The sequence below is a fragment of the Coccinella septempunctata genome, chromosome 8, assembly GCF_907165205.1.
Source record: "Coccinella septempunctata chromosome 8, icCocSept1.1, whole genome shotgun sequence".
NCBI classification, from domain to species: domain Eukaryota; kingdom Metazoa; phylum Arthropoda; class Insecta; order Coleoptera; family Coccinellidae; genus Coccinella; species Coccinella septempunctata.
Genome location: NC_058196.1, coordinates 27,070,838 through 27,095,705, shown reverse-complemented (window position 1 = coordinate 27,095,705; position 24,868 = coordinate 27,070,838). Strand labels below are relative to the sequence as shown.

The window sequence follows — 24,868 nt, the reverse complement described above, 5'->3', positions numbered from 1 at the left end:
GTTGTTGGACTCCTTGCCTCGGACTTGATCATCGATTTCTAGTCGGCAGATATAGAATCTGGGCAATAAAGAAGGCCCCGAGTAGGTCGGTCGTTTCCTCCATGCATAAAACAGGCACAATGTAAATAAGTCTTACGATTGGATCTAACCTGTGAACTTTCCTCATGCAAATATATACCAGTTGAAACTTTGTGGTCTATTGCAAAGTAAGGTATGTCCCCTGCCAGTGAGTAATCTATTATGATAAGTTCATTCGGTTGTCGTGGCCAAGACTTCTCCTAATGAAATTCAATATATAATTCTGCTCTTCCAAAGTTCTTATTTATTCAAACATTTATACTTTTTCCTGAAGCTCCTTCATTTTTCCATAGTAACCTAACTTTTTTCATATTTATATGACATATAGCCCCCCTCTCCTTTAATTTGTAAACGAATTAAAAAATGGACTCTTCACGTCAGCGTAAATATTCCTTATTTATCATTCTTTCTGTTTTAGTTCATTTTAAATGAATAACCGTTTCGGGGCAAAAGAAAGAGCTGCCTTTTTATATTTTATCTTAGGAAAAAAATCTACCGAAAATGGTGGCAAAAAATAGAATTTTAATGATTAATGGAATGGGGATAATTTAAAAATATTTAATTATGTTCTCTTCGTTTCTTAAAAATCATTTTATAATATTTTTAATCCTTTTCATTCTCTCGCAAGCGAATAGGCCATAATCAATACTTTCTGCATTTATTTTTGCAGTCCAAATAAATTTCAAAAATAAATCTCATTTTCGCATTTATTTAATTATTTACCACCGAGAAAATAAAGAAAAAAATATTATTCCAGATTATTTATTTTCCATGAAGATATTCAGAAGAATTTTTTATCGAAATTGATTTCAATTAATAGTAATTAAAAAATTACTGTATTTTCGAAAATAGCAGATAAGCGAAATGAATTAATTTCGTATGATGAAATTCACTTAATTACTTGACAATTCTGTACTGTATAAAAAAACAATTTTTTTCAATTGGCAATTTCTTTCGGAAATAAATATGAAAAAAGATTTCGAAAATGAATGGCTTATTCTAATGCGCAAACACAACAAAAATTCAGAAAATGTGCATTTTAAAGGAAGTGTGATTCTGAGGAAATAAAGTGAAAAAAATTGTTCTACCAGAGAAACTAAAAAAAAAATTGAAACTTTGAAATTTCACTTATTTTCTTTACAGCGCACTTTTTTCGTGATTAAAAAAAATTCTGGGGAGAAATATACATGTCCTATATTCGTTTGATATCCAATAACAAACGTTGACGATAGGTTTTGAGTTTTTATTTTATTTCGGCATTACATATGGATTAAATTCAGTCAACTATTTTTAAACGTTTTTTTTTTCTGAATAGAGGCTTTCGGCGCTCTAAGAATAAACCCGCTAGAGATTATTCATTCTCCGTCTAAGTTCTATAAATATTCAGGTTTTGTAAACTCATCTTAAGGCGTTGAAAGCTCCTTTTGAAAATGAAATTAGCTCTTTTAAGCCGATACAAGACTTCAAATAAATTATTCTTTCTAACGTCTCGTACTCAAATGCACTCTATGTGTTATCACCCCCATACATTATTTTTTTCAGATGAATGTGAAAGGTGCGGGACAGGTTACAAGTGGAATGAGTGATTTAGACGCGCATTCGTATAATTTTCAGTGAATTCCGACAGTATTATTTAGAACACACTCTTCCTCACCTTCTGAACGTGATAAATTCGGTATCAACCGGTAGAATATAGACGGAATTTTTTTATCGATTGATTTTGGGGAGACCGGACCGTTGTCGGCCATTGAACAACTGAAACACCCTGAGAACCGCCACAATTTCACTCAGAAACTACACCTAACACTTTACGCAACCGCCCAGAAGGATTGCGTTTTGATCCTGTCGAATTTTTCAGGGAAAAAACGATCCAAAAATGCCCAAAAAGCACATAACGAGGCATCGGCCCCGTCGGGAAAACATCATGGCTGACGTGATTCTTGAAACCGGCGCATTGACGCTCCTTTGTTCCGCGGCCCACTAGATTACAAGGACGATGAACGAGTTGCGCCATGGCTTTGTGGGGAGATTCGAATTTGAAATTCTTGTTTTGAATCAACTTCTCGGTAGAATTTTCTATTGATACGACCTAGTCTGGTATTTTTTTGAGAAACATACAAAAATGATAAATTAATATTTCATATTAGGAAATAAATTTCACTTTAATCACTAATGAATTCGAACATATTTGAAAAGTTCGAAAAATTGAGTGAAACACAATCATACCGCAAAAAGTCTTTATTTTTATAAAATTTCAACAAAAATATTTTTGTACATTATACATTTTTTCAAAATACTTCTAGACTTCTGTGGTTTGGATGTGTGGATTGCCTGAAGCATTTTTTAAGAATTTTCAGAGTAAGAAAATTGGATTTTTTAGTTGAATATTCATGCAATGATTTTTCATAGGAATATTGGAATTTTTTGTGAAAGAATATTTTCATAAGCTTTTTGCATAGGAATATTTTCATAACCTTAAAAATATTTTCTCATAATTTATTTTGTATGATTTAAACGTGAATTAAATTAATTCCTTTGAAAATAAATGATTCCGTTTTCAATAAATATCAGCTAGAGTACATAGCCCACCTGATGTTAATTCATTTTAACAGTTTTTTTTTATTTAAAACTCAACCTAAAAGAATTAATATACATATAATACAATGATTTATGAAATAAATAATTTTCAATAACTTCAACATACTCAAGAATAAAAATACAAAAATATATGAATAAAGGTGAACCCCCACATAATTTTCCTTTGTTCATATTTCCAATATCAAATATCATGAATTTGAACAACTGAATTAAATATGTACATATTTAAATACCTAACATTTTTTTCCTTCATCCGACACGTACAAATTATTTACTCTCGATTCACCATGAATAAGGAATAGCTCACAATTTTTTTTGGGCCCATTTTCGTCCATTATTCAACGCTTGCTCTACATTCGACCAGACGTGAATTATCATATCAGGTAGTCCATCACCAACTCTCTTACCCGTCAGTTTATCTTAAAAAAAAAGAGAAAAGAGTAAGTTATCGATAGCCCCAGCATTTAATCGTTACTTTTTCAGGATGACTAGTACAAAATATTTTCAGGGTATAGGTACGTGTGTGTGTGTATAGCTTGGTGCATGTGTTGGTTAGATTGGTTAGATGGTTAGAAGAACGCAGAAGAGGGTCATGGTACTGTGCAGAGGCGGAGTTTCTATTTGATAGACCGAGATGAATTGCTTCATTATCCTGTTGCCCTCTACAGGCCTGTCAAATTTTAATCGTTTTTCCCGACTGGTTATTATTATTACTGGAGCAGTAATCGATACTGGGATTTTCGAACAGTGTGTGTTTATTTCTGGTTTAGTCACGACCTAACTTATTGCCCACCACAGACAAAATCGACCTTAGAAACACTAGATGCATACCCGACGTAAATATTTTGGTATCCACTTGGATTTTTGTTTATTATTTCCAGTAGTAACCAAGTCGAATTGAGTGTGAAAAAAAAACGTAGAACTCTATAATGGTTTCGTTTAATTTTCAAGGTTAAAATTCATTCATCGAAAAAATTATTATACCAAAATTATAGCATGAAACTTCCACAATGATCAACGGAAAACTAATATAGCAAAATATATGATCACATTCCCAATCTTTTAAAACAGTATCTTCTTTGATACTTATAGATCCAAAATATTCCAAAAATGTTCACGTACATCAAACAATTTTTTATACATAATTTATGTGTACTTATAGCTTGACATATCGCAAATAAATCAATGAAATTTTGCACTATATTTTCCCCCTTTATAAATTGATTGTGGAAATAATATTTCGATATTAAGGGATTGAGCATTGTTCTTTTTGGTTGCAAAATAATAGTTTTTTCATTTTAAATATTTTTCCCTATTTCTAATGAATTTCATATTTATTCATTTTTCATTAGATATTTTCCTATATTTTTAATATTTTACAAATCGGATGGTTTACTTGGAACCATCCAGAATATTATAGAGATAATATATTGCTAGTCAGGGCAGACGCGCCTGATCCGTACCTGTATTTATTCGGCGAAATATGAATCGAACCTGAATTAGAACCCCAAACGGTGCAAAAGCCATGGTCAGAGCCCTTTCCTTCTATCCTAACCTCACTTTCCGTAACATGGCCGAGTGTGTTTGTGCGTGATACAGCATCTCAGTTTTGGGGTAAATTCCAAGAAAAACGAGCGAAATTACTTGGATTTTCACAGTAAGGCGTGTCCGAAACCTCGTCGGGAATGCTTGACCCGTAAGTTTGTTCATTATATAAGTTTAATGAGTGTGTAGCTCCCAAATTCTCGTCTGTCGTATTCTGTAAAGATGCTATGCGATGGCTTCTAGTGTTTAACTCGAGAAGTATTGATTGCTTCGAAAAAAATGAGACCATGCGCGAATTGGGGCTAAATTTGTGATGAATGGTCCTGGATTTTCGAAGGATTATTGAAATTACATACGAAGTTTTTTTTTGTCGCTCAGTAGGATCAATTATTTCGGAATTGGGATTATATGCTTATTGCACTACTTTCCGTGCCTCAGGAGTATTAAATATTGCATGAATATATACAACTTTTGTATAGATTTTTTCCTGATTGAATATTTCTCGATGTTGAACAGAAAATTAACAAGCAAGCATTAAAGCAACTTCATTTTTGGATACATTCACTAGTTTTTTAATGATTGATGTATATTGTCTGTCTACCGAGCTGGTGCAACAATAGAGGATAAAAAAATACAGATTTTTTCCCGTATCAATCCTGAGTCATTGTATTTTGTTCTGAAATTATGTTGGTGAGCAGAAACAATGCTGGGATTTCATGAAATTGTTGTTGTTGTTATAAAAATTCATCCTGGGTTTTTTTAAATTTCAAATTGCTCCGGTATATTCATCATATACATGGTTCTGTGAACAATTAGAAGAATCCCATATTTCGAAGAAAAACTACAAAATAATCGGAATATCTTGTGGTGTGAAATTCACAACGTTGTGGTTGAATCTTTCCAAAGTAAATATTTGAAGGAATCGTGCCGATAAAAATATTGAAATTTTGCTAACAATCGTGAGCTTTAAGATATCAGATTCAAGAGAACAGACGGAAAATATTTCACAATAACAGTAAAATATTGATTTCAAGGATGGAATATCGAGATTTCAAACAGAGGTGAAAATTAACTTCTTGATAAATTTTCATGGCAACAGTTTTACTCTAACTGCGCATAAATTGGCTAAATTAGTTTTTGGGAAATAAAATTGAATACCACTTCCTTCCCTCCTGCTTTTCAAGTGAGTGATTTGTCACACTTTTCAATTACTTAATTTTAGCAAATGTAGATGAGAATTTCGAAAATGCCCTCAAAAATCATAAACTACTGTGCATACCTATTCTTATTTTTCTCTTAACATCAACCTCAAAGTACATGAAAGATTAGCCTTTAATTCTGAGTATCAAGTTTCTATATTTTAATAAATTAATTTAAGAAATAAATAGAACAATAAATTAGTATCGTGAATATTAGTGAAGAAGTAAAAAATTAATTTTAGGCATTAACAATAAAAAATCTTAATATTTTGTATAATTCAATGTGAAGGTGAAGGTTCATGAGATACTTCCGAAGCGAACTGTAGATGAGATAATTATTTATTGATTAATTGAAAGTTTCCGAAATAATGACTCCTGGTTCATTTAAATAAATATAAATCAATCCATGCACATTTTATCACAGAGAATTTTAGAAAAATGCTTCGCTAGGAATATTTCAGCTCAAGGCGGAGAAAACAGGGAATTTGTGGAGGCTATTCAAATTCGCCCCATATATATATAAATATTTATAAAGAATAAATAAACCATTCGATTTTTTTGCAGCGTAATAATTAAACGAAAATGATTTTCTGATATCTAAATACAATGGGACCCTGCGCGCCGCCACGGAAGAACAAAAAACTCGGAAAAATTAATTTACCCCCCATTTCCATCGGAAGCCGCCCGTCTGCATGTCTGGATGTCAGGGCGACTTATTGATATGAGTTTGGCATCACTCCACGGCCCTCCATGTTATTGTTTATCTCCGAGGCCAGACGCGATAGCCCCCCCTGCCCCCCCGCGAACCCCCGACGGCTGAAAAACTGGCACGGCATCATATCCACTGACTTGAACCCGTTTCAAAATGGCAAGTTCCTCAGTTTTCATTCTGCCAGCGTCCATTCTTCTTTCTTGGTCGGTGAATCAAATTCGGTATAACGCTTATATTACCGAAGCCCGACGGAAATTTTTATATTCCCCGGCTGCTTGAGGTTCTTTCTCGGCTCTGCGCCCCCCCGCGCCCCCCTCTAATGCATTATTTATGGATCGCCGATACTGGAGTGTTCCTTTTAAAATTCATTTTTACCGGAGTGAAATACGGTGGCCGATTACATGCGGATGAATATATAACGATATTACTGGACGGTTTAATTAATTAAATTAATGAAAAATAATTGTATTGATGGGAAGATTGGAGTTCTTCATGGGAACCTGCGTTTTTGGTTCAGCTTCTTGTTTTCCGATCGTAATTGGGGGAACTCATATTTTAATGAGAAATTTTGGTTAGGGGTTGTCATAACATTCATAAAATCAATTAATTTTATTTTTCGAAAATTCATAGTGTGAGAATGATTTTTTTATCTTCTTCTAGAATTGACAAAACGGTTTCGTACAATTTATTCATTGATAAAAAATATTTTGGGGGTGCTTGTATTTTTCGAAATTTATATTTGATTTTCTACAAAAATTTCTCTTTCTCACACCTTAAATTTCTTCGCAACTATTCATTCACACCCTGGATATACTGTTGAAGTAACATAATTTATGTAGCTGCTTTCTTTTTGCGTTTATTTCAATGCCGTTTTTGTCTAGACTCTCAGAAAACTAATAAATATTTTCATGAATCTTTAATATAATAAACAAAAGACGTTATAAAATGAATATGGTTGATGTATACAAAATAGGAATGGCAGCAAGATCATTTATTCTTTATAGATATAGAGAAATGATACAGAATTCTAGTTTAAATCATTAAACTATCTGCTTGTTTTATTCGCAAATATTTTCACTAATTTTACTTGTTTTCGACGTTTCTGAAAATTGAGTGTAGGTATGTGGTTAATACATTTGGAAAATCTATCAAAATAAATCTATTAGGATTAGAGAGCTTTTCCAACTATAGTAGGTCTTGACAAGAGCATGAGAAGTTGTGACGCCACCATGGGGCATTGAAAGCAATGGGGCAATATTGTTTCTTTAATCAATTTTTAACGACAAATATGTACAGCTTTTCAGGTTGTTGATAATAACAGATCATTGGGGGACCATTCTTGATCAGATCAGCTGACATGACATTAGATTTATACCACGTTGGCTGTTAGCTTTAGGACCACAACAAGATCAGACTAACATCAATCGATTGATTCGTTTTCTGTCAGTTCAGCAGTCGTCTTGGACGAACGTTCGGGCGTCCCGTATGCCGTCTAAAAACGCACCTTTACCTTTTTTCTTCGGAACTGTGAAGCCCAGCGACGCTGTCAGTTCTGGTCCTCTCACATGTCTCCCGGTTTGATTTACAGTACGTCTCTTCTGCTAGTTGTCAGGCCGTTCCCATAGTGAGTATGATATCTCCATAGACATCTGCCGGCTCGCATAAAGACGTTGCTCGTGCATTCCGGTCGTCCTATAGGCAACATGTGTGTGTTTGTTTGTAACGTCGTTGTTGGCAAAGTTCAGGCCAGTTGGGGACGGCGAAATACCGCGCGGTCACATCTCTGTTCCGCTGCGAGGAGAGAGGGCCCGGCCGGTGCATAGGTGCATAGCTAAGAGGCCCGCGGATTTCGAAATATGTATCGGCGATGCGGCTCAGGTCGGTCGTCGGAGTTTTTCGGCCGGTTGGGAACTTCGCCGGGCATAGACGCGGGTTGTTGCTGCGATCTGAGGGGCTTCTTCGATTGCATTGTTAAATCGATGTTCCGTAGATAATATAGCTATTTTAAGGGCACTGTTGACTGACCTTTTGGAGCTCAAACTATGTGACAGGAAATATATCTCGACATCGTCATCCAATACTGAACATGGGTCATTTGATTAATTCCAAGCTTATATTGTATGTTGAATATGAGAAAATAGATGTAACCCTTCAGGACGTTCGAAAAAAATCGTTTAGTCCTGGGTAGAAAAGGAGCAGTATCCACTCCAACAACTCACGTTCGATCAGCGTCAATTTAATCATTTCCAGTGATCGTTGCCCGAAGAAAAAAGCTGTCACGTCTACCGCAACCACCAGATATGAACGGTCGTCGTCTAATTCTCATATCTCGTGACCTTTTTTTTCCCCATTTTCGCGTCGTGCCATTTTAATCAGTCGCTGCTATCCGTGGCTTATTGTAACTACACCACACGAGATTTTCTGTATTGCTACATGTTTGTGTAACCGAACTGACAAGTGGATGCTTGATCGTGCTGCGATCTCGGATTCCAAAAAAGAATAACCGTTCACTCTGAAGGTTAACAAAGCTACGAAACGGCCAGGGGCGGCTCCAGGGAAGTTGGGTTTTGACGCGCTTGAAATAACGGTTATTTTCGATCGGTTTTTCGTAAGTTACGGTTGTTGAGGTGGTAGATTCGTGGTTGGCCACTTCGGAATCGGTCGAATTTCCAGGGCCAACTCGAGAACTCAATCGAAAATTGCCGGTTTGGCTTCGACCGAGGCCGTAAGAGCTTGTCCAGATGCGGCGAGAAACGCGCGATTGACTACGCGCGTATCATTTCATGTTGCGTCCACATGTAGCGTTTGTCTACGCGTCTAAACGCGAGTTTCCAGTCCAGTATTCCCTATTATTGAATCTTCGGTTTCCAGTGTGGATGGTTTTTTCTCTTTTGAATTACTTCCTTCACAAAATATTTCAACAATTTCTTCCCAACATGTATTTTTAGTAGGTATTCATCGATTGGAATATTCAGGAGATTCCATATCCCACAACAGAATTATCTTTTTGCAATTCTGACATATAAAGTGGCACTTTTTAGAACTCATTGACGTTTGAAACGTAATACAAGCGACCGATTTGCTGGATATTTTGTAAACGAGTTAACTGCCCTGACAAAATCAAATGGTTTAATAATTTATGTATTTTTCCAAGTGACGGAATACTTTTTTATTTCGTATAATCCTACTTCGCGCACTAATAAAAATGGTTTACTCATCCAAAGCTCTTTTTTCTCTTCTGAATCACCTTCTTCAGAAAATCTATCAACAATTTCTTTCCAACATTTTTTCCGAATACGATTGAAATATTCGGTTGATTCCATATCCCCTTTCAACTTCATCGATAAAAAGTTCAATATCGTTATCGAGTTCCATTTCGAAATTTCACTTAATCCGTCCTCACGCAGCAATCAACGCATGTGTACTGGACGCTACCATTGAGACCCTAGTATCTCGACACGCGCGTAGAACGCGCGAGTCGAGATCCCTGCGATTGCTTGCGTCGAACTTGCGATTTTATTGCACGCGCGTGTGCATGTGGACGGGATCTACTGTGCTCTAGTATCTCGACACGCGCGTTTCGAAACGCGCGTAGTGAATCGCGCGTTTCTCGCTGCATCTGGACAGGCTCTAATGCGAAATAAATGCCTCTCCGAGGTGCAAACTAACGACTGCGGTGAACTTGCACGCGATCAGAGACGTCTCCCTGGGTCCTTGGGCGATTTATATGTATGTATATGCAAAAAAGAAAACGCCAGTGATAAGGTCGTATCTCGTGTTCAATTTCTACCCGCCTCGTTTCTTATCCTTATCATCCGGACTGCCGTGGAACGATATAACGTTTATCTTATTTGAATTTTAGATGATGACGGTGCGACGTCAAGTTGCTTTTTGTCCGGGGAGTCGTAACGGATAGTTTCGGGGATCATTTGGGGGGTTAATTGGTAATCCAGCAGCGCGGCTTGATTGTCAACTTGGGAGGGCAACGGATGCTTGATTTCGGACGTAACATCCGGTGCTTTCGTATGGAAAATCGGTTCTGTGATTAGGTTGAAACTTTTTTCTCGAACGTTAATGATTACTCGAGATTAGGATCCTCATCGAAGTTTCTTTTGGGTCGATTGTAGATTGCTTTATGGGTTTACGGTGTACTGCGTCATCAAGGTCTTTCATGCCTCCATCAGAGCTTTTCTAGCAGCTACATCATCTACAGTTGGAGAGTTCTAATGAATTACAGTATCTGGGATGGCTTCGAAGACGTTCCTCATCCAGTGCATTCTTTGCGAGGGAGTTTGGAGTTTCTTACTCCTCTCCACAGAGTTTGAAGGCTCTAAACTCATTCTTGTTAGATTACTCTTGAGGTTATGGTGCCCTGTAAGGAAGCCAGTGAAAAGGCGTAGCAGATTTGAAGATACTTTTCAGATCCAGTTACCTAACAGCTCTTGCTGTATTCAAGCTCCTTGTGTATAGATGCAATTTCCATTTCTTTTTATTGATTGAACAGGAGATGTTTCATATAGACAAACCTCACGTGAGGAACTGCCTTTGGTGACCTATCAAACCATACTTTGTTGTTTACTTACCATAAAAGCCACTTACTCGGCCAGAACCTTTCTAAGGTATTGAAAGCTGAAAGAAAAATCTTCTGGCAGATTCTTTAGGGATTGGAAGATCCAAAGAATATCTGGATATCAGTATAAACAAATTATACCTTCTCACTAGCTTTCTTAGAGGAGATTTTCGACTCAGGAATCATCTGCTGATAATGGTTTCATCAGAGACCGATGTGTTTAGATTCTGTGGGGAATAGGAAGAAACTCCTGCTCACTTACTTGGAGATTGTTGCTCTATTTTAGCCGAACACAAATAATGCTTCCCATAAATAAATTGTGGGGTCTTTTGGGTTTATTAGAAGCACTAAAAGATGGAGTTTTTTAGAGAACAATAGACCTTAAGATCGCTGAGCCCTGTAAACCGCTTTTAAATCTATTTAGTGTTATCTACCCTCTTGTTCTTTGGTTCTAGGCATTTGACTATAAACCGTTAGACTTTTGTAAATTATCGTGATGAGATTTTTGTACATATTTATACTGTTTGGATATCACTTCTAGAGACTGTTTCCGATAAATTTCCATTTATTTTGATCTTAATTGTTATCTTGTCTGTGAATTCTTCTTCTGCCTTCCTCCTGGTCATCTGAGCTCTTGATTCTTCGATGTTTCGAGTAGCTTCTCTTCTTTCCTCTTCATGAATTTGGTGATGGTTCACTCTTCAAATCGAGATAAATCTACATGTTCCTGAAAAACCAAGGTGCATCTATTCCACATCGTCACAGCTTGTTTTTTGTTGGCTGGATCATTCAGATATGGCTTCGAATCTCCAGGCAGCTTATCCATAGGTCAGTCGAGACCTAGCAACTTCCGATCCAAAATGGCGTTGTCGGTTTTGCATGCTTTCAAATCTCACGACACAATTAGATCGCAGTGGCCTTTCCTTGGGAACAATAATGGAAAAGAGGCCTCGTCAGTTGCCCTTTGTTGTAAATGACGCGATCTATCTTCATTACTCGAATTGACATCGTATACGAAAACCAATCGCGGACGAAAAACCCCAACCTTCGAGGAAAGGCAAGTAAATATTCATCAAACGTATTGGGAGGAACGCGGAGGAAGCGTGTTTATTGCTCTGACAAGGATCATTCTCCCTCCCCTACATCACGAGGAATTCGGGATAAAAATTCATCAAATATAGAAGAAGGCACGTAGGAAACAGTAGGCTCCGGTCCGATATGAGGAACTATGGCGGCGATATATCACCATTTGGACGCACTGATATGGCCGACAGCGCAATAAAGCTTTGTCTATAAGGGCAATATTTCGCGAAATCCCATGCTTTAGAAAGTCGTAAAAAGTCCGAAACGGTTCTGATACTTATTCGCTCGATATGTTTTATTGGAACGAGGGGGGGATGGAGGCTCTATTATTCCCGAATTTTAAAGTGGGATATGTGGAATGGAGCAGGAATGCCTTCGGAATACATCAATATCGCTCAAGACAATTGGGAAAATTGCATCGTGCTCTTCCTTCTTTATTAGGAATTTCTGTTCTCACTGGGAAATTGAAGGATATTTTGATCAAAGTACCTATAAAAATAAGTCGTTTCACTATAATACTAGGTTAGCAAGCGTTTATGAACGCATATATCAGCTTTGATCATAGAAATTCTCGTTTCTAACGTTATCAACATAGAGAACATTTTCTTCTTTTCACATGAGATTCTAAGCGACTTTTTGCGCGGCCGTATCCTCTCATTATCCCTATTCGGGTTGACGAGGAGAAATCAAATCATTTCCCTGCGAAAAACGAACGTCCACCAGCCGGGGAGATGTTCCTTAACAGTACCCCGGAGACCACTGATCGCGATGCGCAAAAAGTTGCCCGCAATCAATCCGCGGAATGTCATAAATGCCCAACACGGCGTTTTAGTGCCTTAAATGGCGAAAATTACAAGGTGGCTTTACGCAATCTGTGATTTCTTCCCGGTAACATTAATTAAGTTTTAAAAACTGCCTGAACCGCTGGAAGAAGACGTATCAACAACTGTCATCCGAGCACGAATAAAAATCTAAACTGTTCTTGGAAACGGAGTGGTGAGGTGGTTTTTTCAAGGAGTTCTAGGAGATGTTTCCTTATATTTATTTCTCCTCGCTTCCGCCTGGTTTTTAGACGATGGGTTTCTTGCCGGTCGAGGTGGATGTGTCGCAATGCTGCTTTGTGAAATCTCTGCGAAGGACCATGGATGTAGTTGTTTCGCAAGCTTGGATAATATGAATTTTTTATGATTCAATCTGGTCGAATTCCAATCGAATTTCAATCAACAAGATGTCTCCCACAGTAAACACAGATATATACGTGAAAACATAGGTACATCTTACAGATTAAGCAAATCTCATTCGCAAAATACGTTTTTGTGCATTCTGTGTAGCACTGAGTTGAACGCTAACCCCTAAGTAGCGTAATAGGAACCAGAGATATGTTTTTGTTGAGATATTAGAAATGGTCAGATCACCGCAATCTGCTGTCAACCACAAGACCTAAGAAGGCTTTGCCTCTATTCTTATTTGATTAATTCGGTTTTTCGACGGTTAAGATAAGTATGTTCGAGTGACACCAAGTTTTGAAATTTTCTACCAGAATATCACGAAGACTAACAAGCTCGCTCACCCCCTTTGCTTTCACAACACTTTCTAGTCAATGAGGTACATCATTTATGAACAATATAAAATTGAAGGTCCCAGGACAGAACCTTGTGGAACTCCAAGCTTCAGTTCGAATTGGGAAGAGTGAAAATTGTCAACTAACCAGCTGCCTCAAAAACACTCCATGGAAACCCAGGTTGTAGAGATTTCTCTCGATGAAACTTGGAGCGATGGTGTCAAAAAATTTTCTACCAGAATATCACGAAGACTAACAAGCTCGCTCACCCTCTTTGCTTTCACAACACTTTTTCGTCAATGAGGTACATCATTTATGAACAATATAAAATTGAAGGTCCTAGGACAGAACCTTGTGGAACTCCAAGCTCCAGTTCGAATTGGGAAGAGTGAAAATTGTCAACTAACCAGCTACCTCAAAAACACTCCATGGAAACCCAGGTTGTAGAGATTTTTCTCGATGAAACTTGGAGCCATGGTGTCAAAAACTTGATAAGTCAAAGAATATGCCAGCAACATTATCTATGGTTCTTGTTTCAGTTGAACGTCCGCGTCTGAAACCACAAATTACATTGAACTTATCTAGAAACTCTATCATTCTTTCAACCACTTTGGAAAAAGCATTTCAAGTATATCTCGAAAATTCAGAAGAGATTGATTCGATAGTAATATTGCTAGATTATCAGGTTCTTCTTTTTCTTCCTTCAACTATGTCCATTGAAGATCAGCTTGATATTCAGATATAAGTTTAAAGAACCTAACCTTAACCTAACGTGTATAGAATATACTATGCACTAGAGTTTATTTTTGTTAGCTAAAGTAACGAGTTAAATGATAATAGGCGAAATCAACGTGTTGTTGAATTTGGGTTTAGGGAAACGATGAAATTCGACGAGTACCTTACCTCTATTCAACGTGCCTGATGGAAACGTAGAATACACGTTTATGTGTTTACTGTTGTTGGTATAGCTGTGTTTGTTGGGTCATTAGATAAGCAATTTTTCAGTCAGATATGCATCACAGGGCGTAAACGCTATCCCTCTTGGAATTAGAGCCTTCTGCGTCCTGCTACATCCTCTCAGTAACTCCCAATGCATTCAGCGGACGAAAGAACTCTGTTTATAGCCATTTCTTGAAGGTAACCACCTTTATGAAGCAATTGATGGACCAATTTTGTCCAATTTATTTACCTCAGCTGCTCGAGATTGTTCGGGTTTAAGTATTCCATCTTTTTACTTCCTTTATTCGCGACTTTTTCGTTCTCTGGAACGATGATACCCACAAAAGGTTTCTGGTCCAATAAATATTGAAGAACGAGTGCCATCATTCTCCTCAGCAGCCCACCTGACGAAAAGCTGCTACCAAGGCTAAATCGAATACTCTCAGACAATTAGTTGTTGATTGATCATCTCATGGTCTTCGCCATAACCTACCAAGAGAATTCATATTTTCGGTAGCGTGTTCGATGGCATATTCCGCTAATTGTCCCACCTTATACGCATCGCCCGACAAAACTTCATAACGGTAGTTATAAGCGCGCTGGTCCGCCACCTCTGAAAGAACAGATAAACCTTATCTTCTTCTTCTTCTCCGGATTGGCCCCGTGTTCTCGGTTTCTTCTCGCGCACCAACCGGTTCTATATAAGGCCTCGCTTACATGCGACATGCCCCGGTCGCTGTCACCCGCATTTCCCTCGCTAATGAGATGGAATTGGACGGACAATCTTATATGCCGTGTGTTCGCCTTCGCCACTTTTCAGTTTTATCAACTGCCAGGGGAAAAAAAAGGGACCGAGCTCTCAGCGATATTCCGGAATCTCGAGGATGTATTGCGGCCGCCCCATGTTCAGTTATAATTGGACGGCGGCGGGGCGAGGGCGGCCTTGTGATTTAGCGACGGTTTTTCTGGGTCGTTTCGGGGCTTGGGAAAAAGAAGACGCGGAGGGCAGTTCACGGGTTGGAGTTATGGATTTGAACCGGTGAAATAGCAATGATAATGGACGGGCGTTGCGAGAGTTCATCAAGATATGATGGAATCTAGTGGCCCAAGTACTGACCCATGAGGCACACCCTCTTTCATTCATTCATTTTTCCTTCTATTTCAAGTAAAATCTTCTGTGCTTTAGATTATTCCTCATCAAACAGCATACTTTGATCATTTTGTTAATCAATTCTTCGTGCCACACTTGTCGAATGCTCTGGTGAGGTCAAGTTAAACATGACCTGTTGCTTGTTTATTAGAGAATCATTCTGTTAAGTATTCTGTGAGTCTCTTTGCTGTTCTGTTCTTCAGATTCCCCACTTAGCCTTCTGGCTATTTTTCGAGAACCTTTCCGAAGGACCAAAGAAGTATTGAGTGAATTACTTCTTTCCCTGCAGTTTTTCGGACCACATTAAACGCCAGCGGATGCTGGGAGACTCTGGGAGAGCCTTTTTCACACTTTCCACATCCCAAGTGTTCAACATGGACCCGGAGAGTCTTACATTATTAGTGATACTGAAAGGTTTCGTCTCGCCTTTTAAAAAGTTACTTAACGGTGATAAATATTCGGAACCCATCCTATTATACTAATGAAATATTAATTTCAATGAAGCAGAGTTGATTTTAAGCCAGATAAGGATGAAAATTCTTTCTACGGGCGAGATGTGATAAATCAAGAGTTTTGTTGAAGTTTCTGGAAGATATTAGGCACAATATTAGAAATAACGGCGTATGGAAATTATGAATGATGCTCGTATTTCATTACTTTCTTCGTCGATGATGAGTGTCTTGGGTTCATTACCATGAATTAGTGTTTAAGGTGACAGATTCGAGTGGTATTTTTATCGATTTTGTAGTTAACTCTCCTGTTGATAAAGTTTTTGGTCAGGGAAACTTAATTCGTTCATGAACTATTTTATTTTTCACGCATTTTCGAAAATTTTTATGACATTTTTATGCCTAAGAAATTTTTGATATTTTATCAGATTCATAAAATTGAAAAAAAAGGAAAATAATGAATATTTCAATAATAATTTAACTGAAGAAAAATTAGAAAAAATTAACTAAAGTGGAGATTCTTTTTTCCTTTCATTTGCTTACATAATTTTTAAACATTTTTTCAATTTGCATTTCTAAAAAACATTTCATACACTGAAGCAGAAAATTCGTTATTCTTCTTCAAATTTTTTTTATTTATTATTTTATTTTTTTATTTTCAAAGAAACTTCCTCAAATTATTTCTGAAATTTTCAAATTAATTTTGAGGAATAATAATTCAAAATATTGCCAATATTTTCTCGGCTGGTTAACTTCGAATCAAATTCAAACTGACGCAGGACGTCATTTCGCCGCGCTGAAAAAAAAAATGCGAAATCATTAAATATAACCGAGTCGGCAACCTGTCGGTATTTTTAAATTATCCCGGCGAATCCGAGATTGTGCGGTCATTAAATCGGAAAGAAACGAGGAATTCCTGCACATTTTATATAAATATGTTAAATTCAACGCGAGGCCCCCCCCGGCCCCCCCGGCGAACCGAGCGCAGACGGGAAAAAACGGTACGCCTTTCAGAGAGAGTGCACCGGGATTGCGTTCTTCGCTAGCAAAAACCGAAGATCTTCCAGTTAGCCTCCAATCAGACGGAGATCGGACTGGCCGATGTTACATTTTTCATAAACCGAACCTTGTCAGGCATCCTGACGGACGTCCCGGAGTTTTATAGGCGACCGGACTTGTTTTAATACATCAGATGCGCCATTAGGGCTTGTTATTGGCTGTCCGATATAGTTTTGCTATCGCGAATTGTTATTGTAGTGCTAACAGATCGTAAAGACGGGATCGGTCTGCATGGGGGGAGATTTTTGGTCGGATAACGGAAGAATGGAGAACAGGCGATCTTGGACTTATCTGCGGTCCCTTTTTTATTCGTCAAACGCCTGTTAAAAATCCGCGATTATCGGTTTAGCTAATAGAAGTCGATTAGTTTCAGTTTATTTTAATAATTTGAACTTTTTGATTGCGAATCATTTATTTTGAAAATTCATCTCGAAGGTACATTATTTCGAGAGTCCTAAAAATATTTTATCCCCAACTACCTGAATGTAAAAGTTAATAAACTACCGGTAGATTCGGGTGACTTGGGACAGTCCTGTAACTTGGGACAATTACCCCCCTTGCAGATTGTTTGTTTCTTACCATTTATGAGTGAAGGGACAAACTTATTAAATTGTGTAGCGTCTTTTCGGTTAGTTTAACAATTAATTCCTGTTGAGTTTGCCGTGACCAGAGCGTTTAAATTGACAGGAAAAATTAACGAATTCAGGAGAGTAAAAGCGCTTTTTTATGGCCCTTATACTTTCTAGTGTCCTGTGCATGTGTTTCACTTTGTGTATGTGTAATTTTTTTTCTGGATACGTGGGATATTGGGATATTAGATTATTAGATATGTCATGAAACAAGGTTGTTTACAAATCAAACGGCAACACGGATCTCATTCATTTATTTTGTTGTTTCATAGGGTGACTTGGGACAATGCCGAATAGATACAAGCGGCGCATTGGCAGCAGGAAATATGCCGATTTTTCGCAGGATATTATTATTTACGTTATTTCCACTAAGAAATCACCAAAGAGTGAAAGAAATCAAAGTTCCCTTGTTTTATTCAGTTTTTTTTTTATCTTTTGAGTTGCAATTTATTTACTTTCGCTGTAATAGGTGTTTATCATTCAATTTCCTTACCGAATTTCAACTATATGACCACAAATTCTAATTTTTCAAAACTATATACCGTCCCAAGTAACCTATGTCATTTGAGAGTTGCAAAATCAATGGATTTTAACTTGTGTCCCAAGCCTCCCAACTTCTTTTTATCAGGGTCGAATCGGACAAAATGATATAGGAAAAAGTGCTTCTTCTGACCTCAAGAATCTACTGTTGAAATATTTGTACGAGGTGAAGACTCACCCTGTATGTCATCAATAAGGGAGAACGAAAGAAGTCTTTTGTCGGAAGATTTGACGCGTTCGATCCTGGGGAAGCAGAGGCTTAATCCGAAGCAATTTCGGGCTTAGTCACGTATTTTCATCCCGTACAAGCATGTGGCTTATTGCGTGCGGAACAGAACCATCCCAGAGGACCCACGGGAAACGTCCTACGGTCTGGGGCGAGGGAATAACCCACGAACGAATTTCTCCGACCCGTCCAAGACATAAAGGCCACATGGACGTCGATAGGGATTACGTCAAAATTGCTATAATATCGCCGCGAAGCGCTGGGAACGCCGCTATAGTTCTGGAAAAAGACCGCCTCACGCCTAACCCCCCAATCAGCCGAGCTGGCCATAGTTCTCCGGGGCACTGAGACGCGTCGTCCAAGCGTAAGGTGCACGGAGAGAGCCTTTTAATCGAGAATAATGAAGCAATTTTCGGCATGGGCATTTTCGCATTCATTACGCCCAATCATCGGAATTGCCGGTTGGGAAGACGGTGTCTTACGGCCTCAATTGAATCGAAAATTCAGCGGGACCGCGTCTTTCAAATTATACATCTGTCGCGGCGAAACGAGCTCTCGCCGTTGCGGTTTGGAAGAAAATTCGCGTCACGATTGGGCGGTTTTTAAGAAATTCGGAAACCGCAGCTGCCCCGCTCGGCCAATCACCCGAGTGCGCATTTATACTGCCCCACAAAATTTCAGGAAATTTTTTCGCCTTTTTTTTTTTTAATATACTTGGCGAGTCTTTGACTTGTATAAATATTTTAACACTAGATTCTTGAGGTAAAAAGATATAGAGTCATTCGGGGTAACTGAGCGCAGTGGGCAAGTGTGCGCAGTGCGTATATCTCGACTATGCAATGTATGAAAGAGGGGTTCATTTGGGTGAAGCAAGGGCGCAGAATCGCCATATTAGTTTTTCATAGGAGTGCGCCGGGCCACGTTTCTTTAACTTTTTATTTGCAATCAATCAAATTCACTAGTCTTCTTGTTAATTTTTAGCATCTCTGCACATTTCTGCAAGGCCCAAGTTCCGAGTCCCTCAGTGTTAAACAATATTTTATTCGATCATGGGCATATTAATCTAAATATATAATAAAAAATTCTAGGTCCTCTTGGCTGCTCAACTCTATAAAACGTCAATTCAAATTTTGGCTTACTGGGGAAAGTGTGCGCATAGATTCATTATATGGGCATTAGTTCAGTGAGGAATAAATTATGACATTGTTGATTTTCTTGGTTAAGACTCGATCAATATTGTCCTATTTGTTCAGACAAATATGAAGAGCCACCAACAGGGGAATGTATCAAGTGTTGTGTTCACCAAGAATTGTGGCACGAACAATAATGCACTGCTTGTAAAAAGGCGCTTCTGTATTGACAATAAACAGCATTTCTCTAATATTGTAACATTTTGATGACATTATTTTGTAATTTGTTTTGATTGTGTGGTTCACTAAGCACTGCGTTCACTTACCCCGTGAGGGTGCGCACACTTACCCGCAATACGGGGCATGTGAACGCACTCCGACTTTCTCTATTAATTTTTTTTTTCCGAAAGAAAACGTTTTTGTTTGTTTGCTTTTTGATGTTTTTTTATAGATTAGAAAATTCTCTATCTTATGAATTTGTTTTAATTTTCCTAGCTTCAACATTTGAAACAGGGTATGGCTTGAAAGGCAAAAGTGCGCACAGTTGCCCCGAATGACTCTAGCCATTTTGAGTTTTCATAATGAGCTGTGTCACCCCTAGAAAAACAAAATTACCTTCAGAATAACTAGCTGAATCTGTGACACTACACATCTGTAGATCTTTTAGACAGAGTTGTATTCAGCCAAAGTACTGAATTTTTCAAATTTCACAGATGCTTTTTAATTTTTGAACCTCAAATTACTCGAAAACGGCGCATTATACGAGAAAATATGAAGAATACTTTCATTTTACAAAACGTTCAAATATTCATTAGATTGCGTCTATCTTAGTTTCAAGAGTTGGGTTCTTTGAATTTTTGGTATTTTTGTGGTACGTAATCGTCATAATGTGAAAACTGCGAGACGTAGGTGATATCTTGTGTTCAAAAAAGATTCATCAAATAAATGAAAAACTATATTCTGAAATTCATATCATTCGATAAAACCGTTTGTGAGATAAACTAAAAATAACATTTTTTTATGGGTTTTCAACAGCCTGTATGTCTCAAACCGAGCCGATTCGAGAAAAATGGTAGGAGAAAAAAGTGTTTCTTTTGACCTCAAGAATCTACTGTTGAAATATTTTCACGAGTTGAAGACTCACCCTGTATGAACAATATTGAGTCTCTTCGTAAACGAAAACTGTGGCATAGTACTACAAAGACAGTTATTCATCATTTTATTATTCATTGTCTTAGTTACACTGAATAGTACCTTGGACTCGATAAATTCTTTTCTATTTACATAACCTAAAACCTGACTGTATTTTGTGATTTGTGTTTTGCAAGAAAATAGTTAAAATACTTCATATTATTTCGAATTTTCGACTTTAAATATTTTGTATTTAAAATAAGTACCATTTTTATTGAGTTTCTTGCGGATCTTCTGACCTGTAAGAACGTTCTTGAACACCCAGTCTATCGTGGCAGCGCATAAATCGTCATAAACCATACAAAATTCTACAAACGACTCTTCCTCCTAACCTCAATCCGAGGTCCGCGCCGCAAAGCTCCGCAACCATCCCCGGCCCGCATATTAAAATTGCATTCAAAGCCGGCTTTGATAAAGATAATAAACAGAGTACAACATGAGTAGTTTATTAGGGAACAGCGTAGGCGCTGAATTAACAACAAAGCCCCGGCCCGGGCGGCTCCGAGGGGGCATTTAACAGCGCAACGCGAGCGCATCTCTTCTTGCACTTGGAGCTAACTCATCCCCCCCGACCGCAACGTGAGTAACTGCAGTCTTAATAACTGTCTGGAAACCCGGCCCTACGCCCGACACTCTATCTGGTCCTCCTGGATGATGCACCACCCCCGATCCGCATCGAATTTAGCGGTCGGAACCCCTTCATCTGTACGCCGGGGCAGTTGTGGCATCCCACCACGGACGCCACACTGTACACACGTCCCTGTATAATATAAATAGATACGGGAGGAACCGGGGACGCTTGAGAATTCGTCCATGTTTGTTCAGCGGCGTCTGATTGTTATTTACGGTTATTGGAAAACGATAATCCGATTTACATCGTCGTATCGGACGTAGTCTTACATCTCTAGAGATATGAGGTCTTAATTCTGGTTATTGAAGGTTCCTCGCCCACTTAGGGTAGTTTTTCGATGATGCCTACTGTAAGAGTATGTCTGGCATAACCGACACACTAGTCCTGGAAGCGCAGGTGGTTAGAGCTCCACAAGTCAAATTGAGGAAAGATGAGGTCCTAGATTGTAGATTTTTGCGAGTTCTAATGAACTCCAGAATCTGGGATGGTTTCAAGCAGGTTGCATACTCGCTCCTGCAAGTTTGTCGTCCAAAGCATTTTTGGGTTGACCAGCAATGGTCAGGTAATCTGTCACCAGTTGATATGGAGTTATTATTCTCCTCCTCACAGATTCTTCTTAGTTCTCAAAGTGTCAAAGTTTCCAAGGAAAATGTTTTACGAGTTGGGGTTTTCCTTCTCTTAAAACTTTTTCTTGTAGGTACTCTTTCCTGTACCACAGCAGTGTCTCCTAACCTCTAGACGAAGCTTGGGGAAAGCAAGAGTCCCAAATCTGATTATGTCTGCTGCAGGACACTCAGCAAGGATATGTTAATAGTTTCTTCCTCTCACAGACCAAGCCTACAGAGAGTTCCGTTGTGTAGATCTGCCCTGAGTCTGCAGTGTCCCATAAAAACACCTTTGACAGATCTCAGATTGGTTCTGCAGACATCTTGATGTGATATTCAGCTTCATCTTCCCACTAAATTCCTTCCCCATCAACCTACAGGTTGATTGTGGTCCTCAGTTAACTCTTCTGAACTATTATCCCTTGGGTTTTGGCCCTGTGAGCTCGATATTCTACTTGATACGCCATTATGTGGTCTACCTCTACTTTTCGTGAAATCAAGAGAATTTGAGTTAGACCACCAAGGAGATGGGTTGGTTCTCAAGAGAAAACAGGTAGAAACTGGCTTAGAGAGGCCGGGCGAATATTATGCAAAGTATAGGGGTCCAATTACTGACCCTTTGGGCACTCCTGCTGCCATACATCTGATCGTGCAGCATTATTCTTTTGGTACTTTGCTTTATCACTTTGAAGACGAGTTTTTCGATCGTGTGACACTCTATAAATTCCTCATGTTAATTATCGATCTGAAGAGACATAATGAATGCTTTATTCTTACAGCCAACTTGTTCACAAGTTTTTATTATTGAAGGACACTACAATGCAATTATAGGTAATTCAGTTATTTTCATCTGGATGAATATAATGGTTCCTCATACTCTCGAGAGACCAACATTTTCTTTGAATATACCTTTTGCTGGACTATTCTTCACCTTTTCATTTCATAATAAATTCACAAATACAAAAACTACCGGTTCAATTGTGTACTACCGTTGGACGGTCATTTTTTACCGGCTGTTTTTTACCTGTCGAAAAATTGGGTCAGTGTTTGTTACTCCGTTTTTGCACGATTGAGGTGGTTTAGAAAGCGTGAAATTTCAATTTTTCCGAAAAAACCGTATCTAAAGGAGCATAGATACCTCCGGTGAAAGTTCGATTTTTACGTTTTTTACTGTCCCATTATGGCCCTCCGATGAAGGTAAAAAACCCGGTTAGACGGGGTTGTTTTTTAACCATTAGAAAGTTATGGTCCTCTATAGATTTCGAAGAGAATATTTCGCATTCTGTTTTTTACCATCTGTAATAAATAACTGAAGGAATTCTTCAAAGGGGCAAGAAATTAGTTTTGACTTCGCAGATTTACAACCCCCGCAAAATGTTTGTGGGATAATGAGGGGATGGGACCTCACAGGGAACAAACTTTCACAAAAATTTCGTTTTTTACCATCATATGGTTACTATTATGTTCCGGTTTGTTTGTAGTTGTAATAATTGTGTTGATCCTGTGAGAATGAGCTAAAAGTGGGCATCTGTTAGTGTACCATCATCTGGTTTTTTAGTGATTCTCCCTACTTGATTCAACAAAAACCTTCAGAAAAATCTCGGACAGTTATACATCACTTGTCAAGCAAAAGAGTGAGTTTTCAAGTGCAATATTTATCCTTTACTCTTGTCTATTTTATGATTTTTTTTTCACTCATACTCTCGATAAAGATAATTAGATCGTACAAGATTTTTTGCATCAAATCATTTGATATTTTTTTGAATCGTTGTTGAATTTTTTAGTTTTTTTGAATCTGCAGTGATAAACAATATCAGTTTAGGGTGATTGAATGAGCACAAACTTGAGCTTGCAATGCCTCAAATTCATTCTCATTATAGCTAGTCAATATCTTACGAATAAAAAAAGACTTTTCCATCCCTATCTCACCGCATCGCTGGACCAATGCTTCTTTTTCCGGATAATTAACAGTCACAAATATCTCAAGACGCGGCAGTTAATTTACAGCTCAGTCGTACGTAATAATATCGTATCTTGAAGGAAGATTACTCTTACAGATGTCTTCGTTTGCTCTCTCTCTGTCCCTCTCGCTTGTTCTGATTTCACCACCGTCGTCTTTATCACTGGAATATTTTATAAATTCCCCGCAACTCGACTTACGATCTCGAAGACCCGCTCCTATAGTTTAATATATCTTTCAGTGTGAATTAGCGTTGGAACCGGGTAAGATAAATTAGTCACGGGGATAAATCTCAAGGCTCCCTGTGTATATACTGTGCCAAATTTGATGTTTGAGTATATCATTAACTGCTGCTATCGTATCGAAATTACAGTATTTTTCTACATTCTTTCGATGATTACTTTGTTACTTTATATGAAATTATGTAAATTCATGATAACGGAGTTTTTTAATTTTTATTTTTATTTATTTTTTTCTGTATTGAGTCAATATTGAATGAATCTATGGGCATTGTATTGATTCGTAGTTTATTCCACATAGTGAATTCTTTCAAATGTAGCAATTTTTTCTCAGACTAAAGAAAAACTCAGATATAAAAAGAAAAAAGAAATAAAAAAAAATAATAAAAAAAGGAAGTTAGGTATTATATTATAATCCGATAAAATATATGTACATCCATGTTTTATTCTATCAATATTCGATTCATTCAAAGAAAATTGTCCAGAAATAAAAAAATTCTTTCTGGAGATCAAAAATAATAAATCGTTGCTGCTTTTGTGCAGCTATAAATTCTCGATTCGAAAAATAATTCAAACTCCTCTTCACGAATATTTCGCTGAATATTAAGCGGTAATTGATTCCATAACTAAACGCCGTACAAAAGGCGTGGGCGTGGCCGCGTGCGGCATGAATTGAATAAGAGTTGTAATTAAATTGTAATACCTCATGCGTATTATCATAACTCCGGGCAGAGGTGTAATTTTGTGCATTAATTTATGGAAATGATCGTGTAA

The 24,868-nt window shown here is 37.8% G+C and overlaps 1 protein-coding gene and 1 long non-coding RNA gene across 3 annotated transcripts in view; one reads left to right on the top strand and one right to left on the bottom strand.

The window, feature by feature from the left end:
* The window catches only part of LOC123319061, a 44,447-nt gene extending 42,407 nt beyond the window's left edge, over window positions 1-2,040 (bottom strand). Inside the window, exon 1 of the long non-coding RNA XR_006538443.1 lies at window positions 1,733-2,040. This is a non-coding gene — a long non-coding RNA (uncharacterized LOC123319061). The remainder of the gene's footprint in view (window positions 1-1,732) is intronic.
* LOC123319059 (homeotic protein ultrabithorax) overlaps window positions 1-24,868 on the top strand; it is a 217,523-nt gene that overhangs the window by 75,252 nt on the left and 117,403 nt on the right. The window lies entirely within an intron of this gene.